This window comes from Gallus gallus, chromosome 1 (genome assembly GCF_016699485.2).
Source record: "Gallus gallus isolate bGalGal1 chromosome 1, bGalGal1.mat.broiler.GRCg7b, whole genome shotgun sequence".
Lineage (NCBI taxonomy): Eukaryota > Metazoa > Chordata > Aves > Galliformes > Phasianidae > Gallus > Gallus gallus.
The window spans coordinates 141367132-141384432 of NC_052532.1; the positions used below are offsets into that span (position 1 = coordinate 141367132).

At 38.4% G+C, this 17301-nt stretch overlaps 1 long non-coding RNA gene across 3 annotated transcripts in view; it reads right to left on the bottom strand.

Annotated features, from left to right (window-relative positions):
• LOC112531529 overlaps positions 1-17301 on the bottom strand; it is a 56090-nt gene that overhangs the window by 24503 nt on the left and 14286 nt on the right. For 2 of the 3 annotated variants that reach the window (XR_003073361.3, XR_003073359.3), the window contains exon 2: positions 7584-7786. This is a non-coding gene — a long non-coding RNA (uncharacterized LOC112531529). Of the gene's footprint in view, positions 1-7570; positions 7787-17301 lie in introns of all 3 variants that reach the window. The other variant, XR_003073360.3, reaches the window with a different exon arrangement.

A 17301-nucleotide genomic window follows, 5' to 3' on the forward strand; every position in this document is an offset into this window, starting at 1 on the left:
TGTTATCTAGTGCGAACCAATCAGGGCAGAACATGACAGCACGATTGCTTAAGTAAAAATATATAAGCTGTGTTTAGTAGTGAATAAATGCCATTTTGCTGCTCATCATATTGGTGTGCATTTGCAGTCATTTGGTCCTGACCATGTAGTTGGCCAGTTCGCGCTAGGGCTAACACAGGTGGCTAACATCATAGTTGCTGAAGGCTACAAATGGTACCCTGTGTGAGGAGCGCTGTGTTTTGATGCCTTCTGCACGACCACGAGCTTTGGGGTGATGCCGTAGCACAAGATTTGGGGTGACGCCACAGCCCGAGTACCCTAAGGAGAGGGGGAGCCTGCAGATGATTGTGGTGACGCCCTGCAGAAGATTGTGGTGACGATGATAGTGCCGGCCAGCAAGTAGAACCTGTGTTGCAGGGGGGTCCAGGGGGGACAACAGGATGCCCACAGAGACCCGTGCTGATGGCGGTGTTGAGTGTGAATTCGCGGTGACGGTGACGGGCTGACCATGGAACATGTTCTTAGTTGCCCTTCTTAGGGTGACTGACAGGTGAGGTGTTAGTGGTAAAGTAAGTCTCCATCTTATTAAAGTTTTCTGCATTTAGAGGAGGGTTGGAAGAGTCAGGCATTTCTTTCTATTGTTCTATTTTTTTTTCTCTTTTCAGGGAGATACCACTCATCTACCTGGAGTCATAGCAATTTACAGTAGAGAAACCAGGAGCCTGGTGATTTTCCTGCAAAATTCTCATTGTTCTTAAATATCTTTGTATCTAGTTTTCTCCTCAGTAAATGCATGGCAAAGAGTGATGTTTCTTTATTTTAATAAAGGTCTGAAAAAAGGTACAAAACTGTAACTACTAATGCTGTAGCTAGTTCTTGTCTTACACTAACATCTAATCTGACAGAGAGAATCACAATCTGTCCTTTCTGGGAAAGACTGGAGACTGAAGAAGTCAGCATTCTTTCTGATCACTCTTCCCAACTAGAAAAATTCATGAGCTGTTGCAGTTCACTTTGAAGAGGCATTGTGGAGCCAATGGCCTTTCTTTTAATCTACTCTTTGAAAACCTTTGACAGTTTATACTAGATGAAGAACAGAAGCAGCATGCTGCAGCTATGTGTGACTCATCTCCAGCAGTTTGAGAAAACATGTTGAAAACAGTTTTGAGTTTGTTTGCTAAAATATACATGTACACAAAAAAGGCAAGTGAAAGTTCAAAGAGTCCACCTATTCAAAAAAAAGTCCACGTATTCAAGATGCTATTACAACATACTACTCTCAGTTAGCTGTTTCACTAGCTTATCATAGAATCATAAAATCATAAAATCATAAAATGGCTTGGGTTGGAAGGGACTTTAAAGGTTGTATAGTTTCAATCCTCTCCAGGGTCAGGTTTGCCAACTGTCCAGAGCCCAATCCAACCTGACCTCCAACACCTTCAGAGATGGGGCATCCACAGCTTATCTGGACAGCCTGTTCCAGTGTGTCACCAACCTTTGAGTAAAGAATTTCCTCCTAATATCTAATCTAAATCTCCCCTCTTTTCATTTTAAACCATTCCTCCTGTTCTAATACTATCAGACCATGTAAAAAGTAAGTAAAGATAAGAAAAAAAGTCTCTCCAGTCATGTTTGTGTGCTGGATTATCTCTTTCCTGAGATACATTGCTCTTCAGAACATATTCTTATTTCTTTAACAGAAGAATAAAGCCCAACATTTGGCACTTCGACCACAAAATAAATAAATAAAACAGAGCAAAAGAGTCTTTATAATTTTGCATATAAACTTTTGAATTCTATTCATGTGCATAATTCTAAGCAATAATTTAAAATATGAATTGATAATATATTTTAAATTTGAATGGTAATTAAAATATAAGGAAAGCTCACAAATGAAACTTACAGTACAATTTAAACCTCTAACTATATTAAAATATCTTTTAAATGTTTTATGATACTTCTGGGCTTGTATGTAGAATCAAATATTTGAGAATAAAATTATATCTGTGAGTTAATGAGATAAGCTGCATAATTGCAAAATATTTGCCAATTCCAATCTAAATTTTCATTTAAATTATTTAAATTGCATTTGTATTTTGGTAAAATACAATTAAGAAAGATCAGCTTGTATAGTTTATGCTGAATGTGTAGTGTAATTTTTGAAGACTATCCTTTTTTTTTATTTTGGGACTGGATTCCCTTGTGGAATTCCCACAACAATATTTTTTGAAGCATCAAAGGACTGAAGACGATTTTCAAAAGTAGGCTGTTAGGGTACTGTCAGTATGGTAGCATTCCTGGTGTAAAACAACTTCCTCTGTTCCACCTTCTTTGGAAGAACCAAATGATTACCTGGAAATAGCCCTCCTTTACCTGTTTGTTTATAATATGGTGAAGAGGGCTGGCAGATGCTAAGAACAGTGCCAGGCAAAAGCTTGTGTGGACTTTAAGATCTTTCCGTACCACTTTTTTTTATGCTGGTAGCTACTTAATAGATACTGTCTGGAGATTAGATTATTTTCACAAGTGCATAGTCAACACTGAGATAAAATCACATCAAACAAAATAAAAAAGAAAAAAAGAAAAAAAAAATACAGGAGTGGAAGGACACCAAATGTCTCTGAGCCCAGTAAATGCTGCTGAAATTATACATTTTTGTTTTCAGAATACAAGTAGAAGAAATGTGCTGAAGTATTGGCAAACCTGAGGCTGTGCCTTTCTCAGCAGTGTAACACAGCTCAATTTCTGTTAAGACTTCTTGAGGATAATAGCATTCCTCCAAGTTTTCTGTGGGAGATTCTTCAACCACTGCTGTGGACCAATGCAATGCATTTCCCTGCCTAGCATCTTTAGCAGTTTGTTCCCTTCTATTAGGAAATTCATTAACTTGTGAAATATGAACAAAAGGACATGACATATTTTAGCTGCTGAAACAGGCCTTCTTTATTTGTACATTTATGAGTAGCTCAGACTTGGTATGTAAAATGTAGTTACTAGCAAAGAAGGTAATGAAAATTCAATTTCTTCAGCTGTTTTTACAGCAAGCTTTAAAATGTTGACGTGTACATTTTATCTCAGTAATTATTTTTCAGTTTCTCTTTTTGGAATGGCTTTGTGGACAGATACCTGGTTCAGTTTAAGTTTTAATGAGGTGTGAACTCCCACATATGTACTAAGTTGTCTTATAGCCTTTTGATCTATAAGCATAAAATAAAATAAATAGAAAATGCCATTTTGTATAATTTTCTAATCTACTCACTACTTCACATGAAGTAAGTGTAAATATTTGCTATCAAATATTTTTAAAAGTACATTTCAAAACAAACAAACAAACAAAAAAACAGAAAAAGAATTGAGATGAGTCTCTGGTATGACTTAACCAAACTGCTGACTTAACTGCTTACTTATGACTTAACTGCTGACTTTCCACAGCTTTGCATCAATCATCTCATGTGGAATATCAGCAAGAAAGAGAACTCATCCCTTCCTGGATCAGTAATTTTATGATGACTGCTCTTCAGAACATGATGTGTACTGAGCAAGGAAGTAAATGCAAAAGCCTACAAATTAGATGCATAACATTTTGTTTACTCCCATAATGAGTAACAACCAAAGATCATGCTAGATCTGAAAATGTGCAGGCTTTGTGTGAGCAGGGCTTTCCATGATTGTCAAAGAAATCATATCACTTGATGCATTGTTTCTTGCATCAAATATTACAGTTGCATATATATTCCTATGTAGCCTTAAGGAATTTAATTTAAAACTTCTCCAGGGAGTCTCAAAATCTAAATAGTAGAATAAAAATCCCTCCTGTCTTGGACCATTATTTATTTATTTATTTGCTTTTTAAATTCTTCCTCTAAAATAAACCTCAGTGTTTTGAAGTTTAGCAAGGATTTTATTTTTTATTTTTTACATTAATCATTTTTTCTTTCTTTTTCTTTTTACAAATTTCTTTCTCTTCAAAGTTAATTATGAATTTTCTTTCTGTAATTTTTCTTTACATCTGAACAATTATAGGAAATATAATTCTCTGTTTATGATATAACATCTGTACTTGTGAAAATAAAATATATGTATATATTTTAAAAGAGAAGGAAACCATTAATCAAAGGTGCAAAAGAGTAACCCTTGATACATATTCTCGGGGTATACATATACCCATTAGCCTCCTTTTTTTTTTTTTTATAAATGAAGTTGAAATATACACCCACTAAAACTACTGAAAGGTAAAGATACATACTTTTAAAACAGAAAAAATATATATTAAGAAAACATTAGTGTTCTGACATATATTAATATTATGCACAGCCTTAAAATTGTTTTTTTTTTTTTTTTTTGTTGTTGTTGTTTTTTCAGTGTTGCTATCACATGAAGATTTAGAATGTATACATTTGAAGACCATATTAGCCTCTGGTAACATAATTATGTTGACAAGGAAAGCTATAGTTTTTACGTTTGACATATTTGAAGCAAGCTAAAAAATTGTCATTTTAATCTCTGATGTGCTACTGTTCAGTAATTTGGATTTTAGCATATGCCACTGAAAGAATTTTGGGTAAAATAATATCCTCTTTCCATTCTACTCATTCTACCTCCCCATTAGCACTGTCATGTCCTTTCAGCTCCAATGTAGACATAATGATTATTTTTGGATTTAAAATTAGGCACTCAGATAAATACTGCTCTGAAGTGGTGTTTATTTTAACCCTGTTGTTAAATGAACCTCTTTGTGATTTTGAATTAAAAGGGTTTATTGCTGTTTGCATTCTGTTAAAATGTCTTATTTCAATGTGTTTTACTAAATTGCATCACAGACTTTCCATTTAATAAAACTGTCATATACACAGCTGGGATAAATGGGCACAGGTTTACAGAACTGAATCATGTTGATTCACATCAGATGAAATACTCAGATGAGGCTTTATTCATTTTCTTTAATCTGCTCAGCTTTTGGAGAATGAGATAAAAAGAAAAAAAAGAATCAGTGTAAAATCATTGCTAGATAGAGGGGCCATATACGTTCATTGAATAACACCAGTCTAAAACTGCCAGGTAGCTTCATGTAGCGCTAATCACCTCTGTTTTTCATTCTTTCCAGTAGGGATCTGAACCACAACTTTATTTCCCAGAAATTGCCAAGAAGGCTTGACAAGTAGTTACACATTGGTTTCAGAGGTGAAGCTGGAGAAAAATGATTTAGTCAGTGTGGAGAATGTTCCTGACCATTTATAGCTACTGTCAATGATGCAACGCTGTAGTTCAATAAAATTATCTGACTAAAAACCATCAGAAGGGGATATGCCATTGTCATTTCTTGGTAGTTCTTAATACTCACTCTCTCAGTGATTGGTTATAACGGTGAACTGATGAAATGTTTTTAGTTACAAAAGGAGATTTCACCTCAAAAGGGGATTTCACCTCATTTTAAAGCTTTTAACAAAAAAGAAAAGTAAAAAATAAAGAATTAATAAGAAAGAAAGATAAGCTCCTTCTTTAAGTTCTATCAAGCACTTAATTATTTCCATTTGTTTATTTTCTTTTGCTGATCTCAACCACAGGATTTTAAATGTCTTGGAAACTACTTTGAAATAGAATACAGTAGAATGCTGCTTATCATGAGATTTCAAACCAAGGGAATGTCATATAACACATTTAAAGAGGAATGAAGACTGGGAATGATGGCAGCTGTACAGGTGAAGATAAAGCACTTGGCCAGTAGAAGACGTACTGTTGGTGTTTTTCACTCAGACCAGAAGAAACTGAAGTTATCAGTAAGGTTCTGGACTGAGAATGCAGAGAGTTTGCTTGTCAAGCCTATCTTCTAAATCAGGAAAAAATAACAAAACAAAACAATCAAACAAATAAATCCCCTGGAACTCAATACCTATATCTGACTATCATCACTGGCAGTTTTGAGCATGCTGACAATTCTTTAACTTAAAAATATGAGGAAAAGTAAAAAAAAAGTACAGACATTTGTTTTTCATAAATAGTCTTCTGTTAGCTAAATACTGAACTAATACACCTCTGGGATTTTGGCTTTCCTATTGTAATATATATATATTTTTCATTTTCCAGAGGTATTTATATCAATGTTTAAATTCTAGTGAGTGGTTTCAGTCAATTCCATGTTAACATTCACTATACATAAAGTCAAATAGGAAGTCAGACCAATCTGGATTTGGAATTTGAATTACATCAGTTGAATACACTCCTATAAAGCAGTGAGACTGTTTATAAAGAAGCAAACAAAGGTAGCTGAAGATAAAAAGAAGCATGTAGCAAATGTGATATATTTTGTCATTTTGTCATTTTCCCCATGTCCTTCCCAGTTACTTGTTTTTTATAATAATGGGATTTTCTATGAAGATTATAATCTATTAGGGAAGGATGAGATCCACCTGTCTAGAACAGGCAGGGCAATCTTTGCCAGAAGACCAGTGTCATGGTTTTATGATTTTTGGTTATCAGTATTCCACATCACAACATCATGAAGTGTATTGGGAGTTAAAGAGCAAATGCTTTAGTTCCGGGTACCTGTCTGGAAGAGAAGAAGAACTACATTCCCCAAGAGCCTTTTCGAGTACTGTTATCATTCCTGCTCAAGGGAACAGATATAAGGGCGCAGGTCATCTGATTTGCCTCTCTTCTCATCTCGCCGTGTTCCCTGTCGGATCGGCTTGCTACTGCTGCTCCTGACTGCACGCAAGGCTTCAGTATTAGCGTAAGGCCTTTGGCTCTCGGACAATCTTTCTCTCAATTATTGTTGATTTATATTGTATTATAATGTGTTATCTTACATTCCGATACTATATTTAGTAAATTTGTTTCTCCTCAGATTGTTGCCGCTGTTTTTAATTACTTTGGGGTCCCCTGTTTCCCTTCCTGGAGGCGCGGATTTTGCGAAATCCCTCTGCCCCACTAGTCGCGGAACTGGGCCGGACCAGCCCTTAAACCGTTGACAACCGGCCAGCGTAGAAAGTCAGACTTTGAACTGCAGGACCTGAGGTGTGGGATCCAAAATGGCAATACACCACAACAACCAAATGTGTAATAAGCGAGGCCAACCAGAACAGAGACAAATGTTCCTTTGCTGCCTCTCATTACATGAGCCATGCTAGATCTTGTCCTTACAAATAGAATCATAGAATCATAGAATTGCTCAGGTTGAAAAAGACCTTAAAGATCATCAAGTCCAACCACAGCCTAACCAGACTACCCTAACTCTAGCAACCCTCCACTAAATCATGTATCTGAGCACCATATCCAAACAGTTTTTAAACACATTTATGGATGTTGAGTTGACCTCTATGGAGAGCTTAACAACACTTTCTGTAAAGAAGCTTTTCCTGATATCCAACCTAAACTTACCCTGGTGCAACCTGAGGCCATTTCCCCTCATCCTGTCACCTGTCATCTGTGAGAACAGGGAAGGATTGGTTGGGAATATGAAGGTTATGAAGGTGGGAACTGGAAGAGCAATGTCTCTCCTGCTGTAAATGAAGATCACGTTCATTCACATTTTTAAGAAGGGTAGAGACACATGACCTAGGGAACTACCAACCTGTTAGTCTCACCTCTGGTCTGGGGAAGATCATGGCGCACTCCCTATCATCTTTGAAAGGTCATGGAAAACAGGAATGGTGCCTAATAACTGAAGGAAAGCCAATGCCACTCCAGTCTTCAAAAAGGGCAAGGAGGAGGAGCCAGGAAGCTACAGGTTTGTCAGCCTCATCTCCAGTCCTGGGAAGGTGATACAGCATCTTATTCTGGATGTCATCTACAAGCAAGAGAAAGAAAAGGAGGTTATCAGGAGTGGATGGATTCATCAAGAGGAAATCATTCTTGACCAATGTGATAGCCTTCTATGATGTCAGGACAGGCTGAATAGATGAGGGAAGAGCAATGGATGTTGTGTACTTCAACTTCAGTAAGGTTTTTGACACCCTCTTCCATAACTTCCTCATAGGTAAGCTTTGAAGTGTGGGGTAGAAGTGTGGACAGTGTAGTGGATTCAGAAATGTTTGGCTGGCAGAGATCAGAGGGTTGTGATCAGCAGCACAGAGTCTAGTTGGAGGCCTGTAACCAAGGGTGTATGTAAGTGTCACTACTGGGTCCAGACTTGTTCAATATCTTCAGTGATCTAACTGAAGGAATAGAATGTACATTCAGCAAGTTTGGTAACGATACAAAGGTACGAGGAGTGGTTGACACACAAGAAGACTGTGCTACTATTCAGTGAGGCCAGAACAGGATGGAGAGTTGAGCAGAGAGCAGAAATTTATGAGATTCAAGAAGGGCAAATGCATAGTCCTGAACCTGAAGAGGAATAACCACATTCATCAGTATAGCTTAGAAGCTTACCTGCTGGAAAGGAGCTCTGCAGTGAATGACCTGGGTGTCCTGATGGATATGTTGGCCATGAGCCAGCAGTGTTCCCTTGTGGCCAAGAAGGCCAATGGTAGCCTGTGGTGCATCAAAAAGACTGTGGCCAGTGGATCAAGAGCGCTGAATCTCCCCCTCTACTTTGCCCTGGTGAGATCACATATGGAGAACTCTGTCCAGTTCTGGGCTCCCCCAGCTCAAAAGGCAGGGGACTTCTAGAGTCCAGCAAAGGCCCACAAAGATGATTAAGGGCCTAGAACACAGGAAGTTGTCATGAGGGAGATCATGCAGCATGTGCCGGACAAATGGGGGATCAGGCCTAGCCAGCATGGGTTCACAAAGGGCAGGTCCTGCTTGACCAACCTGATCTCCTTCTATGATCCAGTGACCTGTCTGGTGGATGAGGGAAAGGCTGTTGATGTAGTCTACCTAGACTTCAGTAAAGCCTTTGGCACTGTCTCCCACAGTAAACTCCTGCAGAAGCTGGCAGTCTGTGGCTTGGACAGGTACACTCTTGGCTGGGTAAGGAACTGGCTGGAGGGCCAGGCCCAGAGAGTGGTGGTGAATGGAGTTAAATCCAGCTGGTGACTGGTCAAGAAGGCCAATGACATCCTGGCTTGTATCAGGAATAGCGTGGCCAGCAGGAACAGGGAAGTAATTATCCCCCTGTACTCAGCACTGGTGAGGTCGCACCTCGAGTACTGTGTCCAGTTTTGGGCCCCTCACTGTAAGAAAGACATCGAGGCCCTGGAGTGTGTCCAGAGAACGGGCAACAAAACTGGTGAGGGGTCTGGAGCACAGGCCTTATGAAGAGCAGCTGAAGGAGCTGGGGTTGTTCAGTCTAGAGAAGAGGAGGCTCAGGGGAGACCTTATTGCTCTCTATAACTAGGGAGGAAGGGAGGTTGTGGTGAGCTGGGGGTCGGCCTCTTCTCTCGTGTGACTAGTGATAGGACTAGAGGGAATGGCTTCAAGCTGCGCCAGGGAAGATTCAGACTGGACGTTAGGAAATACTACTTCTCTGAAAGAGTGGTCAGGCACTGGGATGTGCTGCCCAGAGAGGTGGTGGAGTCACCGACCCTGGAGGTGTTCAAAGAGCGTTTGGATGTTGTGTTGAGAGACATGGTTTAGCGGGAACCATTGGTGAAGGGCGAATGGTTGGACTGGATGATCCTGTGGGTCTTTTCCAACCTTGGTGATTCTATGATTCTATGATTCTAAGTTCCATATGAACAAGAAGGAACAATTCTTTACTTTGGGGGATACAGAACAGTGAAACAGACTGCCTAGAGTGGCTGTGGAATCTCCTCTGGAAATATTCAAGACCCGCCTAGACACTTTCCTGTTCAACCTACTCCAGGGAACCCTCTATAGCAATGAGGTGGGACTAGATGATCTCCAAAGGTCCCTTCCCCTACAATTCCATGTTTCTATGAAATCTACAAAGAATACTGGAGTGGTTAATACTTGCAGTAGTGCTCAGTGTGATTCTCTGATCTTTCCTTGCAATAAGAAGCAGCCTTGTAGGCACCATTCACCCTGATCTCTCCAAAATGAGAAGGTGACAACTGTGTGAAATGTTTATGTGTGTTTTAGGTGGGTGACTGAATTTATATTATTTGTTGTGTGATTACCACATTCACCACTTCATTCTTAAAACAGCCAGTGCTGCCTAAATGTCCTGCTACCAAAGCCAAACTGACCTAATTTGAGTTTATACTGTCAAGATTATTTTTTTTAAGATGAAGATATCTATCAGATTTAACTAGAGGTGAGTAAATGATTCTCTAGGAATGATTTATCTTAAATTTAGACTCTTTTTTTCCCCCTCCCCCCTCACAAGATATCCATTGGGACATCATTTTCCACATTGTTTTTAACTTGCTGTACTGTCACAAGCAGAGTTCCCAGTGATTCCTTCAGATGTGAAAAGGCTGAACTCATGTAGGCCTTTTGGTTAGTCAGATAAATTATGTGGGAATGTCTCTGTTTTCTGAAGAGTACAAAGAACCCAAATGGTTTTGAAATATTTACAGTAGAAAAATTTGCCACATAAATATTCCAGACCTGTCATGATCTCTTGTTACACACACGAGACTTGCATGTTTAACCCCCCAGTTTCTCTTTCCTCAGTGCTGACACTGTAGGGGGTGTGGAGACCTGGAGCAGGGAGGGAGCCATGGGCTTGTCTGACGTCTCCTTTTCCTACCACACAATTTGAAATACTGCTCATCCTTACCATATGTGGTGATGATAGCACTCATGACCCACTGTTCACAGACACGTGTCACCTTTGGTTCATGTCTGGCTGAGAGAGGGACCAAACTGCCTTCTCTGGTGAGGTGACACAGTACATAGGAATCTGAATTCAGCTGAAGCCGGATGACATCATATGTATGAAGGGAGTACAAAATAGTATTTTAAAAAAAAAAACAACCCTAAAAGATGTCATCAGATATTTACAGACTATATTTGGAAGTATTTGTCAAACAGTTGGAAATTTTGGTCACTCCTACAGACATTGATTACAAAATGGAAGATCCACCAGGCAACACTAAGATCCAAACCATCCCAATTCAAAATTAATGGTCAACCAATGGTCAATTAATGGTCAATCAATGCTCAGGTTTTTAAGAATGAATTCAGGAAAGTGAATGAAGTTTTTAACAACAAAATGCATTTACATGTAGTTGCTTTTCAAGCACTTACATCAGATAATGTTCTTTCCCTTCAAATAAAGTCTGCAGGATTAAGGATATTCATTATCATTATCGGGTGATTTATGGCATTTACCCGAGTGAAATCGAGTACTAGTGTGACTCATCTTTGCTGAGCTATATTTTCCATGTTTAATCTTATTAAACTTTTCACTTTATTGATAAGTGTGTTTCTCTGATCTTTCTACTCTGTTTACCTCCTTCCTTTTCCTCTTTGCCTTTGTTATCTTCATTTCCTCTTCTCCATACTTTTCTTCCCTACTATTTTCACATATGTATTGCTCTATCTGCTACCATCAGTAAAGAGGCAAAGAGTTGTTGGCTTGCATCACTTATTCAGGAAGAAGAAAAATAATTGATCCTAACTTTACTTTGTTTCATTTTTTAAATTCATTACATAAATAATTGATGTAGTTATTAGGTGCCTATCATTTTAATACAAGTTTGCTCACTGTGACAGAAATTCTAAATGGGTAATTTTTCTTAAATTAAAATTTCTTGCAGCAAGTATAACTTTGTTTCTGTAAATTATAATCCACAGACTTCCATAACAAAGTGCTAATTGTAACTTGGCTTTTTAATGTTACATTCTGTATGCAAATTGGTCTGTGGGGAGTTATTATTTAGTGTAACATTATTAAGACTACTAACATTAGTTTGCAATTTGTTTGAAGGGGAATACTGTTATTGCTAACACATTACATATGTCTTAGAGAAACAACATTGCTTTCTCATGTAAGATAAAAATCTTTTATCAGTCAAATTTGTTGAATGTTGTTTTTGTGCTCCATGGGAAAACAAACGGTGACCTGGGTCATAAAAGAATGCATTGTATTGTAGGTTATTTGAACAGAAGGAAAGTCAAAAGGACATGACGTAATTCTTCAGGCACTGAGAGCAACACACAGAGTCTGATCCTGCAAATGTTTGTGCAAATAAGATATTGTTTGCTGGTGAAATCACAATGGCATAGTGGGATTGCTCTTTTTTTAATTCCACAAATGAAACTCTAGAGTAACTTTCTCTTCCTCCAAAAACCAAACCAAACAAAAAGATCTAGTAGTGTTTATTCAAAGTTTGTCAAGTGTCTCAGTGATTTCCTTGTCATATATATTATTTCCTACTTCAATTGTCTAAGAATTAGAACTCTGATCTCACTGAAGGCAGGTGTAAAATCCTGGACACTAAAACTCTAAAGCTTATATTTAAAAGAGTTTCAGTTAAATTAATGTCAAGTGTTAAGTATGTTTTGACATGGTATTGTTTTTTAGGTGTAAGTGCAATAAGTTTGGCCCTTGAAAAACAAATGATATCTACCATTCTATCTATGTGTGCAGGAAGAGAACAGCAATAGAACTGCATCTACCACTCTGGTTCTCAAAGGTAGTATTACAGTCCAGAGAGTCCAGGGAAGACTGTGTGCTGGTCACTGAGCTCAGACTGGTGCACCCTCATAGCAGAACCAAGATCCTCAAAGCACTGATTTGAGGAGGGGGAATCCACACAAACAGAGCCCACTCCTGACTGCTACCAGTACAGATACTGAATAGAACTGATTTCCAACAGAAAATGTAAATGTTTATGTTAATTCAAAAGGATTAACTGCATTGTGCTTATGCATGAGAAAATTCTAACTAGTATAAGTATCTGTCTACAGTAGAGGTCACTACTTTGAAAAACTGAATTTATAGGTCTCAGCTAATGTTATCTGTGTCTGTCACTGTAGAGCATTGGATCCTTTCTGCCAAAGATAGGAGATATAAAGAGTTCAGAAGGGTAATTGATTTAAAATATAAATCAGGAAATTCACACCAGGTTTAGGAAGAAAAACCTCCTTCTACATTTCAGAAGATATGAGTTCCATTAATTTAACTGAAAATTATGAGCACACTCATAACATTTCAGCAGCTGATGATTAATTGCTGGAGAGAAATAATGGGAGCCTGAGAGAATTTTGTTGATAGGAAGTTCACCTAGGTCAGCAAATTTATTTGGAACACAGGTGGCCCTAGTAACCTCCTCCAAGACTACAAGAACAGATATGTCTAACAAACTCACTTATTTGTGCTAATCCACTCAAATAGTGTCTCTTTCACTTTAGAAATATAAATGGATTGTTTATACATGTGTTTAAAGCTTGAGGTTCCTTTTAAAAGTAATTTCATCCAATATTTACAGAGTGGAAAACAGAGGTGAGACTTAGGAATGTAGATGAAAATAATAGATATATCAATTCCTGTATATGACAGTGATAATACAAACATTTAGATGACTGTAGATTGTGAAAGAAAGAATTTCAAAGTTATTTTTATTGATGTGTAGTATCTGACACTCATAGTATGATAAACTCCTTTATTTTTTCACTAACGAGAGCCTTTCAGAATACTGAGATTTGATTTCAGAATACTGAGTTCAAATACAGAGATTTGATGTCTCTCTCTGCAGCTGCCTTTGACAGATAGTGCTGATGTGAATGGCAGAGATCTCTGGCTTGCACCAAGCTGTAGATTCAGTTTAAATAGGAAGTTGGGAATTACATATTTCTCTAATGTTTTTAGGCAGTTGATGGTCCCGAATGGATCACTCCAATCTTCTAGGATAGACTCCAAGGACATTTGTCAGGTAGGTAATCTGTATTTTCCTCCATCATGTTTCTGGTTTCAACACAGAACACTAACACAGACAGTGTCTATGATATAATGATAGTACATATCCCTGTATCCAGTGTGCACTGAACAGAAAGATGTATATATTCATAAATATCCCTTTAAAATCAAACCAAGGATATGCACATTGGTCAACATAAAATGCACAATGTGTTCTCAATCCACATCAGCCTGACACTTGCACACATATGCATATATTGACATGTGAGAGGGGATGCTTAAAATTATTTCAGGTGATTTGGCATTTTTTCTTCCTCATAAACATGCTTCCTTTTTCTTATGCTGTGGGGCTTTTCAAAGTTTATATGTAGTTTGGGTTTGTTCCTTGCTTTTATCGAAAAATGGAAAAGTTGGGGCAAAAAAAGTTGGTCTTCAGGCAGCTGGCTCAGCATCCCTGATCCAGGAGATCTGTATTTCAGTCAGTGCTCTGACAGAGCTTCAGTTAGTACTCTGTCAAATGTAAACTAATGTATGTGGAAAGACACCAGAACACCAGGCTAGAATAAGCTAAGAGAGGGTAGATTTAGTTTGGATATAAGGAAAAAGTCTTTTATACTTGGAGGTGGTGAGACACTGGGACAGGTTGCCCAAAATTGGTGGTGGAAGCTCCTTCCCTGGAGACATTCAAGGACAGGCTGGATAGGGCTCTGAGCAACTTGATCTAGCTGTAGGTGTCCCTGTTCATTGCAGGCCTTTAAAGGTCCCTTCCAACTCTGAAGTTTCTATGATTCCAATAGGGAAGGATCTTCTTTTTCACTGACCATGCAGTGACTGTCACTGTTCTCTGAAGCAATAGGAACTTACTTGTCCTTTGCCTTGTTTCATAGAAACACTGAATGGCTCAGACATCAGGAATGCCCGCATACACATTTTAATAGCTACAAGCTGAAGTAGCAGGCTGTTAATTCTGTGGTTTTTTTTTTTTTCCCCTGCTTCCATTGTTCTTGCTGTGGTCTTGTTAAAATAGATGGCTAGCCCCTTAGGGACTACAAAGTGATCCATACCACGACTATAAATATAAACTATGCAGAACCTTCCTAAATGGTAAAACAGCAAGGAAAATTAGTGAGATATGAGAAGTGATAAAATAACAACAGGATAAAGACTAAGATCACAAAGAAAAGCGGTTGTAGGTTAGAACCAAGCAGGGCATCAGGAAACAATATAAGCAGTTCCTAGAAATGAAAAACAAAAGAATGGAGAAATGATGCAAATTGTCATGAACCCTTCATAGATAGCTCACCAATGACAACTTGGAAATCAATAGATAAAAGGCCAACAATTATCTAGAATTCTTCATTCCTGTTAGAGTCAGCATCTCTTCATCGCCATTAAGCAGAGCTATCACCTTTCAATCTATGTGGGTATGTAGAAACATATAAAACTCTCTGAGACATAATTTTTCTCCCACTGAAGAGAGCAGCCAGTTCTTAGTCTCTTCAATAGGTTCTAAACAGTGATAGGATAATGAAAGCTATGGTAAAATATACACGTGCATGAGGAAAGACATTCTTGACAGAAACTGTACTTCATTTCACAAGATGAGTTCATAATAGATCAGAATTCTTATTAGATCAGAATGTTATCCTTCATATTTGGATAGGTCACATTTGATTAGTCTAGTAATGAACAGTGTCCGCCAGGGGTCTGTCTTGGGACCAATCATCTTTAACATCTTTATCAATGACGTTGATGATGGAATTGAGTGCACCCTCAGCAAGTTTGATGATGACACCAAGCTGAGTGATGCAGATAGCACAATGAAAGGAAGGGATGCCATTCAGAGGGACCTCAACAGACTCAAAAGGTGGGCCCGGGTGAATCTAATGAGGTTCAACACAGCAAAGTGCAAGGTTTTGCAATTGGGCCAGAGGAATCCCAGGCATATATACAGACTGGAAGGAGCAGTCCTTGAGAGTAGGCCTGCAGAGAAGGACCTGGGGGTCCTGGTGAATGAAAAGCTTGAGCGAGGATTGTGCTCTTGCAGTTCGGAAAGCAAATGGTATCCTGGTCTTCATTGAAAGAGGAGTGGCCAGCACGGAGGGGGAGATGATTGTCCCTCTCTACTCTGCACTCGTGAGGCCCCATCTGGAGTACTGTGTCCAGGTCTGGGACCCTCAATGCAAGAAAGACAGGGAGCTGTTGGAGAGGGTCCAGAGGAGAACCACAAAGATGATCAGAGGGCTGAGGCATCTCACATAAAAAGACAGGCTGAGGGAGATGAGCTTGTTCAGCCTGGAGAAGAGAAGGCTGCAGTGTAACCTCATTGCATCTTTCCAGTACCTAAAGGGAGCCTATAAACAGCAGGGGAGTCAACTCTTTGAAAGGGTTGATAATAGCAGGACAAGGGGAAATGGTTTTAAGATGAAGGAGGGAAGGTTTAGGTTGGATGACAGAGGGAAGTTCTTTACTATGAGAGTGGTGAGGTGCTGGAACAGGCTGCTCAGAGAGGTGTGGATGCCCCGTCCCCGGAGGTGCTCAAAACCAGGTAGGATATGGCCTTGGGCAGCCTGGTCTAGTATTTAAACGTGGAGGTTGGTGGCTCTGCCTGTGGCAGGTGGATTGGAGCTTCATGATCCTTGAGGTCCCTTCCTACCCAAGCCATTCTATGATTCTATGATTTGACTGATATTACTATTTGTACAAAGAGTAGAAATCTTCAAAGCTTAACAATCAAGAGCATGATCTTCTTTTGGAGTTCATTTGTAACACTAAATGAATGTACATCATATATTTCTTTTATAAAACATCTTTATCTCTTTAATCTGTTTACTTGGTCAAGCAAGACAACAGCGGATAAGTTCCCACCAACTCCCATTATCTGGACTACAAATCCTTCAACTTTTCATACAAAATCCTCTCTGAAGTGCAGGTAAAGCATTCTCTTGAACACTAGCTCAGTCTATCTCCTCCAGAACATAGCATAATAGGATGAAAATTGTCTCTTACCTGTTGACTAACTGAAAATTGCAGCCTTAGCTGGTTTCTCATGGAAATTTCAGTAGCTTCCTTTTCTTTAGCAGCTAATTTAAATTCCCAGAGGAAAGAAAACCCTCTCAACTAGTCTGCAGAATGCCTAGTAAGTTATTATACACCATCTCCTTTCAACATTCAATCATCAGATCTACCTAGATTTATACAGTAATCAGACTTTGTAGAATGAAGTTGTAGGACACAAGTGAGCATAGTGAGGGAGCTTTGGTAATTTGGAAGAGACTGCTCAGTTTATTCTTGTGAGATGTTTATTCTGTACTGGACCTTTAGTGAATAAACTTCTGTTAAGTAAAAAGGCATATACTTGTCATTTATCTGTTGAAAAATGAAAGTCTCTTTTCAAATAGTTTATGAGAAAATGTAAAAAACTTAGATCTAGTTTATAGCTTTTGTCAAAAATAGACCTTTTCTTTTCCTTTCTTTTCTTTTCTTTTCTTTTCTTTTCTTTTCTTTTCTTTTCTTTTCTTTTCTTTTCTTTTCTTTTCTTTTCTTTTCTTTTCTTTTCTTTTCTTTTCTTTTCTTTTCTTTTCTTTTCT